Below are 16,374 nucleotides of genomic sequence, written 5' to 3'. Positions count from 1 at the left end.
TAAACCTTGCATTCTTCATGCAAGGTTCCTTCTTGTATCAAGTCTTGATTATTCTTGCATTGATTACTTTCCTGTGTGACCCTAACATCTAGCAAAAATAACATAAAAATGCAATGTAGTCATTAATGTGCATGAATGCCATACTGAATGTTACATTAGAAAACATTTATTCTGGATGCAACATGTACAATTCACACCGTCAGTTGATCAGTCACTAACAATGTTTGAAAATTGTTTTAGTAAATCTAGTAGTCCAACATAAAACAGTCACAGGAACAAAGAATTTGACATTTCACCCTTGAATTTCACAACTGCGGACTTATCCATGTTAATTTGAGACATATATGAATTACTTTATGTGCTCATATTAACAAATACACAAAATACAAAAACTAAGTTCCAAAAACACAACAACAGGATCACATTGTTGAATGATAACAGTAATCCTTTTTTGCCTTTTGAATGTAAAATATAGCACACCCTTTACAAATGACCTATTCTTAGCATTGGGAATAGGAAACAAATGCCTGCTCAGAGAACTTCAATGCAAACACCTAACTCCCTAATGTCCATCCTTTGTTTCATGACCACTGACAGATATCAGGGATGAGGACTTGATCATTGTTTACTCCCAAATAGCTGTCACCTTCAATAACCTTTCATGAAGGGAAGAAAGGACACAAAGAAAGGAAGATATTTAAGTCTAATGGGATACAGCCACACGCTTCATTCTAAATTAGGCCCTAGCCCCAACCCCTACTCTGGCCAGTACTTCCTCTACCAATGTATAGGCATTAGGCGGGTGTAATGAAATGTAGCTAGCTCAATCATCATCAAACTTGATCTTCTTTCCCTGGAAGGCCAGTATCAGAGTCTGCTGCTCCTTCCTCTTCTTACTGGCCTCCCATGACGGGTGCAGAGCCTGCTGTGGTGGCTGAGATGAAGGGTTAGTGGAGATCCCGCTGCGTTCCTGTTGCCTGCCAAAGTCTCCCCTTCCCCGGCCTCTTCCTCTGCAAGAACCCCCGTCATGTGTCCCAGGACCCCGAGACGGGCCATCATGTCCCCCTCTGCCCCAGTTCTGGAAGTCCCTTCCTCTACCCCCTCCTCGGCCCATACCCCTGCCTCCACCTCTACCTCCACCCCTGTCTCCGTCTCTCCCACCTCTGGAACCAGACAGAGTGGAGCAGTAGACAGACCTCCCCTTGGAGTTCAGCCTGGCCTCCAGTTTATCCAGTTCCGTCTGGTGTGGTTCTAAGCTCGCCAATGGTTCCAGCAGTGGGTTTTTCCCCAGCGCGCTGCTCTTCCCCTCCCCTCCTCCTGGTGGCACCGTAGCCGCGTCACTCTTCTTCTTCTTGAACTTGGTGACTTTCCCCAGGAAGAAGTCGTCATTGTCGCTCTCTTCCGACTGGGAGGACTGTTTACGGAAACGCTCCTCCGTGCTGTCGTCAAAATACTCCTCCTCGTCGTCCGAAGACTCCAAGCCGCTCTCCTCTTCCTCCTCATCGTCGTCATCCTCCTCTTCTCCTTCTTTGTCCCCCTCCTTGTTTTTAACATCCTTATTTTGAGCTTTACAGTCTCTCTGGGGTTTGGGGTCATGAGTCTTCTGAGTGGCTGGAGTGTCCTTTGTGAGTTTCTGGGTTACTTGCTTCTGTGGTATGTTTTTCATGGTTGCTATGTTCTGTGTTACTATGTTCTGTGTAGGTACTATCTGTGGGGCCTCTATTGTGAAGGGAGTGGATGAGTCTATCAGAGTCTTATCAGCCTCTGTCATCTCCTTGGGCGGAGGGTCAGATACTGTACTCTCTATGGGGGACTCTTTATTCTCTATTGGCGACGTTTCTTCTTCTTTAACCCTAACAGTCTTATCAACAGGTTGCTTTTCTATAACAGCTGGTTCATCAACCATTAGACTCTGGCACTCCGCGGGTGTTCCATCTTCCTCCTCATCCATCTCTTCTTCATTTACCACCACCCCTCCCTTCCCCCCCTTCCTCCTCTTCACCTTCTTCCACCCCTCCTCCGTCACTGTCCTTCGACTGCTCGATCACCTCTACCACCTTTAGTGGCTGTTTTTTAACCGTTCCCTTGTCTCCTTTCTCTACTGTCATCCTTTCGTCCTTGAAGGCTTTGATGGCAGCTTTGATGGTGTCTATCTTCTTGCTGAACTGGGGGTGAGTGGCGATACGGGTTATAGCTCGGTCAGAGATGGTGGCCTTCGGATTCCTACAGACAAACTCAAAACTCAGGTTCTTCTGGAGGGCAGCCTTGGTCACCTAGAAATAACAAACAACCATAATTACGATATCTGGTTTTGGGACTATGTTGTGGTTCATATATAGTTTTGGCCTGACATGAATACATGAGTATGTGCTGCGGTATTCCAACTTCCAAGTACAAAATAATGTATCTGATATGTAATTGGTGAAGTACACTTCACTAAAGAGTTTGTACTTTCCTGATACATTAATACTTATCAGGACTTATCAGGATACTTTTACTCAAAGTAAAAAAAACAAAGAAATGTTACAATACATTGTATAAAAGGAATTCACTCCTTCCACCAGCAATGTGTATCAGCACATATACAAAGGTGTGGGAATTAAATTAATTCACGCACTAAACATGAGCATGCAGTATTCCAAATAAGGAAGTAAAAATAATGTACGTCAGATGTAATTGGGGAAGAAGCACCCACCGGATCAGGTTTGAGTGTCTTCATCTCATGGATTTCCTCCAGCAGTCTGCCTACCCTCCTCCTCCTTCCCCTTCTTCTTCTTCAGACCTGCTATCTGCCTGGTCAGCTTCCTGATGACCAGCGCCCTCACCCTCTTCACCTCCTTCCTCATCCTCACCACCTCGTTGTTCAGGTTTAATGGAACTGGCTTACTGGGATCATCTGGTTTCTTCTTCCTTCTCGGAATCTCAGGCTTCTTCTTCTTTGGAACCGCCAGATTATTGTATTTAGTCGGAAGCCCTGGTTTCTTGTCTTTCGTCGGAAGCCCTGGTTTCTTGTCTTTCGTCGGAAGCCCTGGTTTCTTGTCTTTCAACAGAAGCCCTGGTTTCTTGTCTTTCGTCGGAAGCCCTGGTTTCTTGTCTTTCAACGGAAGCCCTGGTTTCTTGTCTTTCAACAGAAGCCCTGGCTTATCGTCTTTTTTGGGGAGTTTTCTGTTTATTTGGATCCTCAGGGATCGTCTCGGTCTTCAGAACATCTGGCATTGTTGCTTGCTGTGTGTCGGTTGATGACATCTGTGGGTGATGCAGTTATGGGCAGAAGAGTGAGTGCACAGAAAGGAACAGCTAAATACAGTAGGTTCTCTTCTCTCTGTGGGTGATACCTGTGAACGACATAGCTAGTATGTAACAGACGCATACAGTAGGAGTAAAGGTAAATACAATGGGATAATAACAGCTACCTTAGAGGTACATTACAGTTATTATGGTGGCTAGCTAGCTAACGTTAGCATATTTACAAGCATGGCCGAGGAAGCAGTATGCTAGTGCATTTGTTAGGACTTTGAAGTCAACAAAACAATATATAGAGATGACAGCTTTATTTTTAATAACACACTACAGTAATCACAGCACAAATTGAAATGTAATCAAAATCACTCATACCTTCAAAGTATAAACATTGAAATTGGATAAAGATTTACTCCATCCTTGGGGGCAGCCATTTTTCTTACTACGGAGACGTATGAATGACGTGTGTGCGTCGTGGCGTTGGATGAAAAGGGGGAGGGCCCACGATACAGTGTTTTTCTTTCTTTCTTTGTTCCAGAAAACAACAATGGTGTATATTTGAAGAAATGTCCATATCTGATCGTTCGCGTGACATTTTCGTAATAATTACCGGATTTATATCAGAACCGAATCCACAGGAGGGAGGATGAAGCGGCGCAATGCGGACTGCAGCAAGCTCCGACGGCCGTTAAAACGGAACCGAATCACCGAGGGTATATATAGCAGGTACGAACGAAGAAAGTGGCTTTAGCTAGGGACATGATCGTACAATAATGGCGTCTGAGACATATCAGACAAGACACTCAGCTGTCGTGTAGAGTGTCAAATAAACCCCCGCTTTAGCGTTACTATTCATGTGTCGTTTTCGAATGTCTAATAGCCTGGTTCCGAAGGCCAAGCTATGTAACGTTAGCTAAGTAGCAGCTGCTAGTTAGTTCGCTTGCTATTCTGACAGTTTCAGGGATTTGTTCCGAAACATAAACAACACTGACTGCATTCACATTGACGACAATCAAATGGCATTGGGAAAACGTGCTAAAATGCGTACACAGATCATTATTTTATTGCACGGTTGATTGATTACTGTCCGCTTACAGTTAGCTGGCCATCCAACCCAAACATGACAACATGATCTTGTATTACTCACTCACTGTCTGGTAGTCCTGTATTACAAGCTAGCTAGTTATCCAAAGCTTGACGGTTATTGTACGCTTGTGGCACTTCAGTGCATTGTCAGCAGCAAACCTCCATTCATTACACAGCGTGGGAAAAGCAGCTGTTGAAAAGCCAACATGCACACAGGTTTTAATGTTCTCTTCAATCTTCTCATAGTCCTACGCCACTGTCTGGCACTGTGTTAGGCTATGCATTTCTGGCCTTGTACAGTATGAACAAAGAGTATAGCTCTGGACCTGAGCTAAGTATGAAGGGACTGAAAGCAGTACAATTGTACAACCATGAATCTGTATATCAACTAGTGGGGACTAAGTGAGGATACATTACAGGCCAAATTTGAGTAAATTTCTTCCATTATTCAGTGCAAATACCTATTTTGAAAACGTGTGATCCTGTCGTTGCAGATTACCTCTAATCGTGACTGAACTCAGGATAAAGATGTTCCATCTATAAACACAGTGTTGTTTCTATGAATGACTGTGTTACTGATCATATCACAGGGAGTTTTTGTCTAGCTCTGGTCCAGGGCGGTAGTGCGACGGGTTCCCATACTAGTTAGTAGAGGAGCACAATAACACCTTGGACCAGAGCTAGTTTTCATCCAGCCTCTTTGTTTTTACTGTTTGGCTCCCTCTCTCTCTCTCTCAGGTTGTGTCTAAAGAAATCCCACAATGTTTCTCTCTCTCCCGCTCTCTATATCTTTCTCTCTCTCTCTCTTTTTCTATTTCTTTGTCTGTCGCTCTCTCTCTCTGTCGCTCTCTCTCTCTCAGTACGTTCCTGTATCTGAAGTTTCTGGTGGTGTGGGTACTGGTGCTGCTGGCAGACTTTGTATTGGAGTTCAGGTTTGAGTACCTGTGGCCCTTCTGGCTCTTCATACGCAGTGTGTATGACTCCTTCAGATACCAGGGGCTGGTAAGTGTGTGTGTGTGTGTGTGTGTGTGTGTGTGTAAGTAAGAGTGAGTGTGTGTGTGTGTGAAAGACAGAGCTTACTCATTAGATTTTGACACGAAAGATGGCTGCGCAATTGTATATTATTGCACACTGACTACATTTCTCTCTCTCTCTCCATCCCTCCCTCTCTCTCTCTCAGGCGTTCTCAGTGTTCTTTGTGTGTGTGGCGTTTACGTCTGACATCATCTGTCTCCTCTTTATCCCTGTCCAATGGCTGTTCTTTGCTGCCAGCACCTACGTCTGGGTCCAGTACGTCTGGCACACAGGTCAGTTAACATCGGCTCTCCGTCCCATATTTAGATAGATTTCTCTTTCCTACGATGCATTGGCTTAATCCTGGGTGGCATGTGATTCACATGTGTATGTATACCCAGTTATCAAATGTGTATGTACTGTACATTTATATATTCAGATATGCATGTACAAAATACATTTGTATTTCTTTGTCTGCTTTTACACAAGCAGCCCAAATCTGATATTTTTTCCACTAATTGGTCTTTTGACAAATCAGATCAGCTCCTGCCAATAATTGGGCAAAAGATCAGAATTGGTCTGCCTGTGTAAACACAGGCTTTAACTCTCACACCGTCTTCCATCTGGGCCCTTCCCCCTTGCACAGAGAGAGGAGTGTGTCTACCCACCGTATCGCTATGGATACTGTTTGTGTACATGGAAGCTGCCATCCGCTTCAAGGACCTGAAGAACTTCCACGTGGACCTGTGTAGGCCCTTCGCTGCTCACTGGTAACCTGTCACCTGTTTTTATAACCTTACCTGGCCAATGTTATTGCATTGTGTCATTGGGCCTTTTATTGCACACGAACAAGCACATTGTATTTGCTCAGGCAATGTTCTTTAAATAATTAGTCAAACAGTCCCACTTGTTACCTGTAAGCTCTTCAACAAAAGTGAAACTGTTCTTCTTTTAAGCTGCACATTAAGTAGAAAGCTTTCGTTTTTTTCCCCCATCATTATTTCACTATGACTGGTAACCATAACAACACTCTTGTCCCCCCCCCCCCCCCCCACTTCTCCCTCTGTCAGTATTGGCTACCCCGTGGTGACTCTGGGCTTTGGCTTTAAGAGCTACGTCAGCTACAAGATGAGACTGAGGAAACAGAAGGAGGTGCAGAAGGAGAATGACTTTTACATGCAGCTCCTGCAGCAGGCCCTGCCCCCAGAGCAACAGATGCTACAGAGACAGGAGAGAGAGGCAGAGGAGGGTGAGTAGGGCCCTAAAACATCAGTCCTATGTTTTTGCCCGATTCTGTATTTTTTTTCCTTCTCCAGTTTTTGTTTTAGACAGTTTTTCCCCACACCGTTTTAATAGAAAAAAATTAATAAACAAATTGGATGTTTTAAGTCCACAACAGTGTTTAAACCACATCAGGAGACTACTTTTGAGGTCTGGGGAAAAAATGTAAGACATTTTGAATTTTGGGTGTAGTTACCCTTTAATGCAAGTGTGCACCAGCCAGAGACTGTTGTTTTGTTAGCTGTGTTTCTGTAGCGGTCATGTGATTGCAGAGTTTGCAAAACAAATGGCCACTGGATTGATGCAAATAATCATGATGTCCAATTCGGGGCGGCAGGTAGCTTAGTGGTTAAGAGCGTTGTGCCAGTAACCGAAAGGTCGCTGGTTCTAATCCCCGAGCTGACTAGGTGAAAAATCTGTCGATGTGCCCTTGAGCAAGGCACTTAACCCTAATTGCTCCTGTAAGTCGCTCTGGATAAGAGTGTCTGCTAAATGACTAAAATGTAAATGTAATGTCATTCTGCCAGGTAGACATAGGCTACTTTGCGGTTAACATTTCATTGAGAAAGTTTTGGGGAAAGCCTTTCCAGCTCTACCAGAAGAAGGTTATCATTAGCATAATCGCTAACGGCTACACAAAGTGGACACACAGACAGTCATTCCTGTGCCGTTTTCAGAATGTTGCAGGAAAATATGAATCACTGGTACATTTTGTTAATGTCTTATGGTCCTCTGTAGCTCAATTGGTAGAGCATGGCGCTTGTAATGCCAGGGTAGTGGGTTTGATCCCCGGGACCACCCATACGTAAAAATGTATGCACACATGACTGTAAGTCGCTTTGGATAAAAGCGTCTGCTAAATGGCATATTATTATTATTATTATTATTATTATGATTATCTTGGGCAAATTAATGCATTTTCGAATAAGTTCAATACATTTAGTCGATTTCCTACTAAGTTCAATACATTTTTGAATATTGTTCAATTCCATTTTAATGTCTGCACACACACACACACACACACACACAGTTTCTACAACAGGCTCTATTTTCCCTCTCACACCCTTCCCCTAGCCTGGTTACCCTCTCACACCCTTCCCCTAGCCTGGTTACCCTCTCACACCCTTCCCCTAGCCTGGTTACCCTCTCACACCCTTCCCCTAGCCTGGTTACCCTCTCACACCCTTCCCCTAGCCTGGTTACCCTCTCACACCCTTCCCCTAGCCTGGTTACCCTCTCACACCCTTCCCCTAGCCTGGTTACCCTCTCACACCCTTCCCCTAGCCTGGTTACCCTCTCACACCCTTCCCCTAGCCTGGTTACCCTCTCACACCCTTCCCCTAGCCTGGTTACCCTCTCACACCCTTCCCCTAGCCTGGTTACCCTCTCACACCCTTCCCCTAGCCTGGAGTAGCACATGCTCCAACACCTTCCATCAGTAGGAAAGTGAGATACAAACACACTGCTGCTATCTTCCTAACCTTGCTTCATCTTTCTTCCTAGCTGCCATGGCTAAAGGTGTATCATCAGAGGTGGACCTAGCCCCTCCGGTCTCCCAAAACGGGTCTACTCCCGGCAAGAAGACCTCCGTTAACGCTTCTGTCCCCTTACCGGAACTGGAGTACCGGGAAAAAGGGAGAGACGGGAACAGCAAGGAGCGGGAGGGCAAACAACAACAACAACACACCATAGGAATCAACAACAACAGTATCCTCCACACACTGGACTCCACATTACAGGAGACAGAGTATATGGAGAACATGGGGGGGAAGAGACTGAACAACGACCTCGGAGGAGGAGAGAGCGCACACACAGGCAACACACACACTCCCAAAGAGGAGATGGGGGGAACGGGAGGAGGAGGAGGAGGAGGGAAGAACTACAAAAACACCAGCGGAGGCGGTGGGGTCACCAACTCCTCACCTCGGAATCACAGCTCCACCAATGGGAGCGTGCCGTCGGCTGGCTCGTCCAATAAGAACGAGAAGAAGCAGAAGTCTGCGGGGAAGGGAGCAGCCAATCAGAAGGATCCCGTGGAGAACTGCATTCCCAACAATCAACTGGGCAAGCCAGACGCTCTCGTGCGGTAAGAAAAACACAATCATAGCCAACGTACGCACACACACACCCACATTCAAATAGACGGGCACAGAGACATGTGCAGACCTACACGGGGAGGGAAGACAGGTTTCGCACCCCCCTTGGTGGCGTTTCAGGCCGCCTACATGGCAGTGGTCGCGTGTGCCACGTCAACAACTGTGCCTGTCGAGCGTCAGATCTCATACGATGTGTGTAGCTGTTATGTTAAACACCTGTTCATGTGTTTCTGAGTTCTGGCAGGAAACTGCAATGTGGTGAAAAGCTGAAACATCGATCCTCTCTTCCCTTTCCCTCTCTAGGCTGGAGCAGGAAGTGAAGCGTCTGAAGGCAGACCTGCAGGCGAGCCGTCAGTTGGAGTCAGAGTTACGTTCTCACCTCTCCTCCCTGACCACTCAGGACAGGAGTCTGCGCTCAGAGCTGGGCCAGCTGCGACAAGACAACGAGATGCTGCAGAACAAGTAAGAGAACACACACCACACACACACACACACACACACACTCGAGGCCTGGGACAAAGCCAAGATTCTCAAACTATTAGCGCGTTGGGGGGATCGGCCTGAGCATAATCACTAATCTTGATCACATAACAAGTGTTTTTATTTTGGATGCAAGGTGATCTGTATATCAGGAATTCTGATTCTGGATTCTGTATTCCCCTGGAACATACAGATTCATTCTAACTTAGAAACTCAGGGAACAAACTTTTTGGCTGTGTGTGTGCATCTCTAACTGTGTGTGTGTGTTTGTGTGTGAAGGCTCCACAGTGCTGTGCAGGCCAAGCAGAAGGACAAGCAGACCATCTCCCAGCTAGAGAAGAGACTGAAGGCAGAGCAGGAGGCCCGGGCCCTGGCGGAGAAACAACTGGCCGACGAGAGGAAGAGGAAGAAGATGGAGGAAGCCACCGCTGCCCGGGCTGTAGCACTAGCAGCAGTCTCCAGGTATCCTGCTGTCTGTTTTGGATTTCCCCTCTCCTTCTATCCTCTGCTCTCTCCTTCTATCCCCTCTCCCCCCTCTCCTTCTATCCCCTCTCTCCTTCTATCCCCTCTCCCCCCTCTCCTTCTATCCCCTCTCTCCTTCTATCCCCTCTCCCCCCTCTCCTTCTATCCCCTCTCTCCTTCTATCCCCTCTCTCCTTCTATCCCCTCTCCCCCTCTCCTTCTATCCCCTCTCCGCTCTCTCCTTCTATCCCCTCTCCCCCCTCTCCTTCTATCCCCTCTCCCCCCTCTCCTTCTATCCCCTCTCCCCCCTCTCCTTCTATCCCCTCTCCCCCCTCTCCTTCTCTCCCCCCTCTCCTTCTATCCCCTCTCCCCCTCTCCTTCTATCCCCTCCCCCCTCTCCTTCTATCCCCTCTCCCCCTCTCCTTCTATCCCCTCCCCCCTCTCCTTCTATCCCCCCCCTCTCCTCTCCCCCCCCTCTCCTATCCCCTCTCCTCCCTCTCCTATCCCCTCTCCTCTCCTTCTATCCCCTCTCTTCTTCTATTCCCCCTCTCCTTCTATCCCCTCTCCGCTCTCTCCTTCTCTCCACTCTCTCCTTCTATCCCCTCTCCCCTCTCTCCTATCCCCTCTCTCCTTCTATCCCCTCTCCCCTCTGTCCTTGTCTCCCCTCTCTCATATCCCCTCTCCCCCCCTCCTTCTATCCCCTCTCCTCTCCTTCTGTCCTCTCTTCTCCTTCCATCTCCTCTCTCCTTCTATCCCCTCTCCCCTGTCTCCTTCCATCCCCTCTTGCCTCTTCCCTCTCTCCTTCTATCCCCGCCCCTCTCTCCTTCTATCCCCGCCCCTCTCTCCTTCTATCCCCTCTCTCCCCTCCTTCTGTCCCCTCTCTCCCCTCCTTCTATCCCCTCTTCCCTCTCTCCTTTTATCCCCTCTCCCCTCTCTCTTTCTATCCCTTCCTCTCTCTCTGTTATACAGATATATTGAATAGTGTTTCTTCCCCCTGTAACTCCTTTTGTCTCTGTCAGGGGTGAGTGTACTGACTCCCTGCGTGGTCGGATCAGAGAGTTGGAGACGGAGTGTAAGAAACTCGGCATCGACATGAAACTCAAAGAAGAACACATTAGAGAGCTGGAGGGGAAATGCCAGGTGAGTTACATTACTTTACATACTTCCTTCAATTTTAGAAATGCATCCTTTGTATGAGCTCACTGTCTCATAAATGATGTATCAGGAGAACCTAAGCAGGGTGCCGCTGATTCCTTACTGGGAACGTTGCTGAAACTAGACTGTGGCTGAAAACGTCTTCCTCTTATTCCTTCTCTTCATTTTCATTTGAGTAATTTCTGTTCCAGAGCGACTTACAGTAGTGAGTTCGTACATTTTCTTAATTTTTCATACTGGACCCCCGTGGGAATCGAACCCACAACCCTGTCGTTGCAAGCGCAATGCTCTACCAACTGAGCCACACTGGACCCCTTATTAGTTAGTTTGTGTTTTCAAATGCTCATGATGAGGTATGGCTGTTTAATTTCTATTCTCTCTCTCTTTCTCGCTTTCTCTCTCCCCCTCCTCTCTCTCTCCTCTCTCTCCCCCCTCCTCTCTCTCTCCCCCCTCCTCTCTCTCTTCCTCTCTCTCTCCCCCCTCCTCTCTCTCTCCCTCCTCCTCTCTCTCTCCCCCCTCCTCTCTCTCCCCTCCCTCCCCACCTCCCTCCCCCCTCCTCTCTCTCTCCCTCCCCTCTCTCTCCCCTTCTCTCTCTCTCTCCCTCCTCCTCTCTCTCCCCCTTCCTCTCTCTCTCCCCCTCCTCTCTCTCTCCCCCCTCCTCTCTCTCTCCCCCCTCCTCTCTCTCTCTCTCCCCCCTCCTCTCTCTCTCTCCCCCTCCTCTCTCTCTCTCCCCCCTCCTCTCTCTCTCTCCCCCCCTCCTCTCTCTCTCTTCCCCCCCTCCTCTCTCTCTCTCCCCCTCCTCTCTCTCTCCCCCCTCCTCTCTCCCTCCTCCTCTCTCTCTCCCTCCCCTCCCCTCTCTCTCCCTCCCCTCCTCTCTCTCTCCCTCCCCTCCCCTCCTCTCTCTCTCCCTCCCCTCCCCTCCTCTCTCTCTCCCTCCCCTCCCCTCCTCTCTCTCTCCCTCCCCTCCCCTCCTCTCTCTCCTCCCTCCTCTCTCTCTCCCTCCCTCTCTCTCTTCCCCCCTCCTCTCTCTCTCTCCCCCCTCCTCTCTCTCTCTCCCCCCCTCCTCTCTCTCTCTCCCCCCTCCTCTCTCTCTCTCTCTCTCTCTCTCTCTCTCTCTCCCTCCCCTCCTCTCTCTCCCTCCCCTCCTCTCTCTCCCTCCCTCCTCTCTCTCTACCCCCTCCTCTCTCTCTCCCTCCTCCTCTCTCTCTCCCCCCTCCTCTCTCTCTCTCCCCCCTCCTCTCTCTCTCTCTCTCTCTCTCTCCCTCCCTCCTCTCCTCTCCCTCCCCTCCTCTCTCTCTACCCCCCCTCCTCTCTCTCTCCCTCCTCCTCTCTCTCTCCCCCCTCCTCTCTCTCTCTCCCCCCTCCTCTCTCTCTCCCCCCCCCTCCTCTCTCTCTCCCTCCTCCTCTCTCTCTCCCCCCTCCTCTCTCTCTCTCCCCCTCTCTCTCTCTCTCTCTCTCTCTCTCTCCCTCCCCTCCTCTCTCTCCCTCCCCTCCTCTCTCTCTACCCCCCTCCTCTCTCTCTCCCTCCTCCTCTCTCTCTCCCCCCTCCTCTCTCTCTCTCCCCCCTCCTCTCTCTCTCCCCCCTCCTCCTCTCTCTCTCCCCCCTCCTCTCTCTCTCCCTCCCTCCTCTTCTCTCCCTCCCCCCCTCCTCTCTCTCTCCCTCCTCTCTCTCTCCCCCCTCCTCCCTCTCTCCCCCTCCTCTCTCTAGGAGCTGCGTAAGTACAAGGAGAATGAGAAGGACATGGAGGTGTTGATGACAGCGCTGTCAGCCATGCAGGATAAAACCCAGCACCTGGAGAACAGCCTGTCTGCTGAGACCAGGATCAAACTAGACCTCTTTCTGCCCTTGGGGACGCCAAGAGACAGCTGGAGATTTCACAAGGTACAGTTCCCTTACCTGACCCACTACCATAGTCCTACAGCCACTGGCATCTAGCTGAGCCGTTGTGTTCATAGACTCTAGGATCAAACTCTGACAGCTGGAGATTCCACAAGGTACACTAGCATTTACCTCAGGGTTTTATCTACCATTACATAAACGGGATGCTCCAGAAGGTACACTAGGTGCTCTGCTACTCGACCCAGAGATGTAAACATGAAGACAATAGCAACAAAGTGAGAAGACACATTTTCTACTGTCATCTAACCCTCACCTCTCTCTCTCTCTCTTTCTTTCCCCCCCCCCCCCCCCAGGTCAGATCCACCAGAGAGAGCAGGAGATAGCAGAGTTGAAGCAGAAGATAGCTGAGGTGATGGCGGTGATGCCCAGTATCTCCTACAGCAACGACATCAGCAGCCTCAGCCCCGTTACACCACACTACTCCTCCAAGTTCATGGACAATAGTCCCTCCTCCCTGGATCCCAACGCTTCTGTCTACCAGCCGCTCAAGAAGTGACACCAACACGCACATTAATACACACACATTAATACACAAGAATACAGATTTACAAAGATAGCATACGTAGTCACATCCACTCATTCTCATACATACAAAGACACACAAACACTTCTGATCATGTTTTTGGTCGTGTTTTTTTTGGAAGCGATTTGGAAATGATCTCGGAGCTGTCAAGTACTAGCCTCAAATAAGTGTTGGTCATGTTTTGGTTTTGGTTGTGTTTTGGTTGTGTTTTTAGAACCAGTTGCGGTCGGAGTTCTGTTATTTTCAGTTTGTTCCCATGGTCCATCCTTAGTTTTCTGTGTGTTGTGTAAATCTACAGTAGGGAAGATGTTTATGTTTTGGGATTGAGCCATTCTGATTTAACTGGTAAGAGAGACATAAAGGGACATCAGGTTGACAAGGGCTCCATCCCAAATGGTACCCTATTCCCTATATAGGGCACTACTTTTGACCAGGGCCCATAGGGAGTTCTCTGAGGGTAGATAGAGGCAGATGAGGACTGTCTGGTTAGTTGGTATTAATGTCTAGAAAGACCCATAATATAGTCTCTCTCTCTCTCTCTCTCTCTCTCTCTCTCTCTCTCTCTCTCTCTCTCTCTCTCTCTCTCTCTCTCTCTCTCTCTCTCTCTCTCTCTTTCAGTCAGTGCTTCATGCTCTCTCTCTCTCTCTCTCTCTTTCAGTCAGTGCTTCATGCTCTCTCTCTCTCTCTCTTTCAGTCAGTGCTTCATGCTCTCTCTCTCTTTCAGTCAGTGCTTCATGCTCTCTCTCTCTCTCTCTCTCTCTCTCTCTTTCAGTCAGTGCTTCATGCTCTCTCTCTCTCTCTCTTTCAGTCAGTGCTTCATGCTCTCTCTCTCTTTCAGTCAGTGCTTCATGCTCTCTCCTCTTTTTTTTCCTGTTTCTTTCTCTCTCTCTATCAGCAGATTTTGACCTAGTAATTATATGATGGGACTATTATCCTACTCTACATGAGAGGAAGCTGAAACGTTTTAAGTGGTACCTTCTGTGAATTTCATAATGAATGAAAAGTACTTTGTCAATGTTTTGGTATTATCACCATGACTTAAGTGTGATTGTTTTTTTAAACAACACATTTCAGTTTAGTTATGACGATAACAATGGTAATGTACATTTTTTCTGTACCAATAATCTTGGAAAGATCGACAATTTGTACATCACTCCATTTTGAAAACGGATAACTCAAATTCACGCATGTCAATGCTGGAGTAACTGACTCCAAACAACGTCCGGGATTATCAATGAACTCAAACACTCTTGATTTCTGGCGTTTCAACACTGATTCAAGAAATGCACAAACCTTTCAGAATTGGATTGTCAATAGAGAAGACCTGGTACTGTCTAAAGGTTAAAGCTATGACCTGGTACTGTCTAAAGGTTAAAGCTATGACCTGGTACTGTCTAAAGGTTAAAGCTATGTCATCTGTTTGCTGCAAACGCACTCAAACCTGTCTTTCCTTTTGGACCAAATTAGAATCTGTTGTTAGGCCGTATGACTAAAACCCTACTGGATTTAATGATGTCTAGGGAACTGATATTTACCAGTTGTCAATTTCACTGTGCCTTGCAATTCCTTTCTTTGAAAGTAGTTAGTATAATGGGTTACTTTGCCAATCTTGGTATAGGACCCTCCCCCCAGGCTGTGTCTCAATAGTGTGATCTTGGTATAAGACCCTCCCCCGGGCTGTGTCTCAATAGTGTGATCTTGATATAGGACCCTCCCCCCGGGCTGTGTCTCAATAGTGTGATCTTGATATAGGACCCTCCCCCCCAGGCTGTGTCTCAATAGTGTGATCTTGATATAGGACCCTCCCCCCCAGGCTGTGTCTCAATAGTGTGATCTTGATATAGGACCCTCCCCCCAGGCTGTGTCTCAATAGTGTGAGCTTGATATAGGACCCTCCCCCCCAGGCTGTGTCTCAATAGTGTGATCTTGATATAGGACCCTCCCCCCAGGCTGTGTCTCAATAGTGTGATCTTGATATAGGACCCTCCCCCCAGGCTGTGTCTCAATAGTGTGAGCTTGATATAGGACCCCCCCCCCCCCCCCCCCCAGGCTGTGTCTCAATAGTGTGAGCTTGATATAGGACCTCCCCCCCAGGCTGTGTCTCAATAGTGTGAGCTTGATATAGGACCCTCCCCCCCCAGGCTGTGTCTCAATAGTGTGATCTTGCTTCCTTTTCATTGTACCCTTTCCTCCATGATCTCTGATCTGGCAAGTGGAAGCAACATATGGTGAAAGCCTATCCAGGCCTTTCACCTATCATTAATCATGAAGGAAAAGGAGATGAAGGAAGGAAGCCAGTAAAGTGGATTGAGACATCCCCTATCTCTTACCATCGCCCATGCAGCCCCAGTCTCCTTTACGTTAGGCCCCTTACTCTTAGACACAGCCGTTGTTGTGTTGTCTGAAAAAGTCAAGGAAACAATAGATTTGTATAGGAAGTAGGAATGAACCTGGTCTGCCAAACATCTATTAACTATGTCTGGGGCCTAAAGTTTTACCTGGTCAGGCCAAGTGGTCAGTAGAACAAACTCCAGGCCCTTATGTCCACTACTACGGTGGCCCAGAGTGGACATCTATCTGTTTACAACCAGGGTTGGGGTCAATTCCATTTCAATTCCAGTCTATTCAGGAAGTAAATTGGAATCTTTCTGAATTGAAATGGAATTGACCCCAACCCTGTTTACAACCATGTACATTATTACATACCGAGGAATGTTCTAGTATTTCAGTTCAAAGTGCCAAGTTTCGGTGTTTCATATTACATATCCCTCCATTCATTAGATTGATGTATCTCTAGCTTGCATTAGGTTTTGATAAAAGCATCAGAACACACATTGTTGTGCTCATGTATTTGACATGTAGTTTTTGACATTCTGTTCTGATTTAGGTTGATCAGAAAAGCGACTACAGTAGTGGTTAGGATTGACTCACTGCGTTGTTGATTTGTTGCAGACGTTTTTCTCTTGCATCATTGTTTGAATTCTCTCCCATCTCTTTCTAGCCTGATCCCAGATCTGTTTCTGTTCATGCCAACTCATTATGGAATTGTCATGCCAAACAATTGGCTTGACAACTACATTGAGTTGGCAAGAGTACAAACCGATCTGGGATCAGGCTAATCTCTTTCCAACAGGGATG

General features: G+C 47.6%; 2 pseudogenes across 2 annotated transcripts; one reads left to right on the top strand and one right to left on the bottom strand.

Moving 5' to 3' along the window:
- Nucleotides 1-144: 144 nt before the first annotated feature.
- Nucleotides 145-3,686, bottom strand: LOC311132245 (annotated as a pseudogene). Its single transcript, XR_014615352.1, has 4 exons — nt 3,616-3,686; nt 3,156-3,335; nt 2,696-3,028; nt 145-2,273 (listed from the first exon to the last, which is right to left on the bottom strand). The product of XR_014615352.1 is annotated as an uncharacterized misc_RNA (transcript).
- A 61-nt stretch (nt 3,687-3,747) lies between these two features.
- On the top strand, nt 3,748-15,275 carry LOC311132042 (macoilin-1-like; annotated as a pseudogene). Its single transcript has 11 exons — nt 3,748-3,966; nt 5,187-5,328; nt 5,507-5,633; nt 5,987-6,110; nt 6,411-6,589; nt 8,125-8,707; nt 9,021-9,179; nt 9,477-9,659; nt 10,678-10,798; nt 12,522-12,695; nt 13,007-15,275. The product of its transcript is annotated as a macoilin-1-like (transcript).
- Nucleotides 15,276-16,374: the final 1,099 nt, after the last annotated feature.

The sequence above is a fragment of the Coregonus lavaretus genome (genome assembly GCF_964263955.1).
Source record: "Coregonus lavaretus genome assembly, chromosome: 7".
NCBI lineage: Eukaryota > Metazoa > Chordata > Actinopteri > Salmoniformes > Salmonidae > Coregonus > Coregonus lavaretus.
This window is presented reverse-complemented; position numbering and strand designations above follow the sequence as displayed.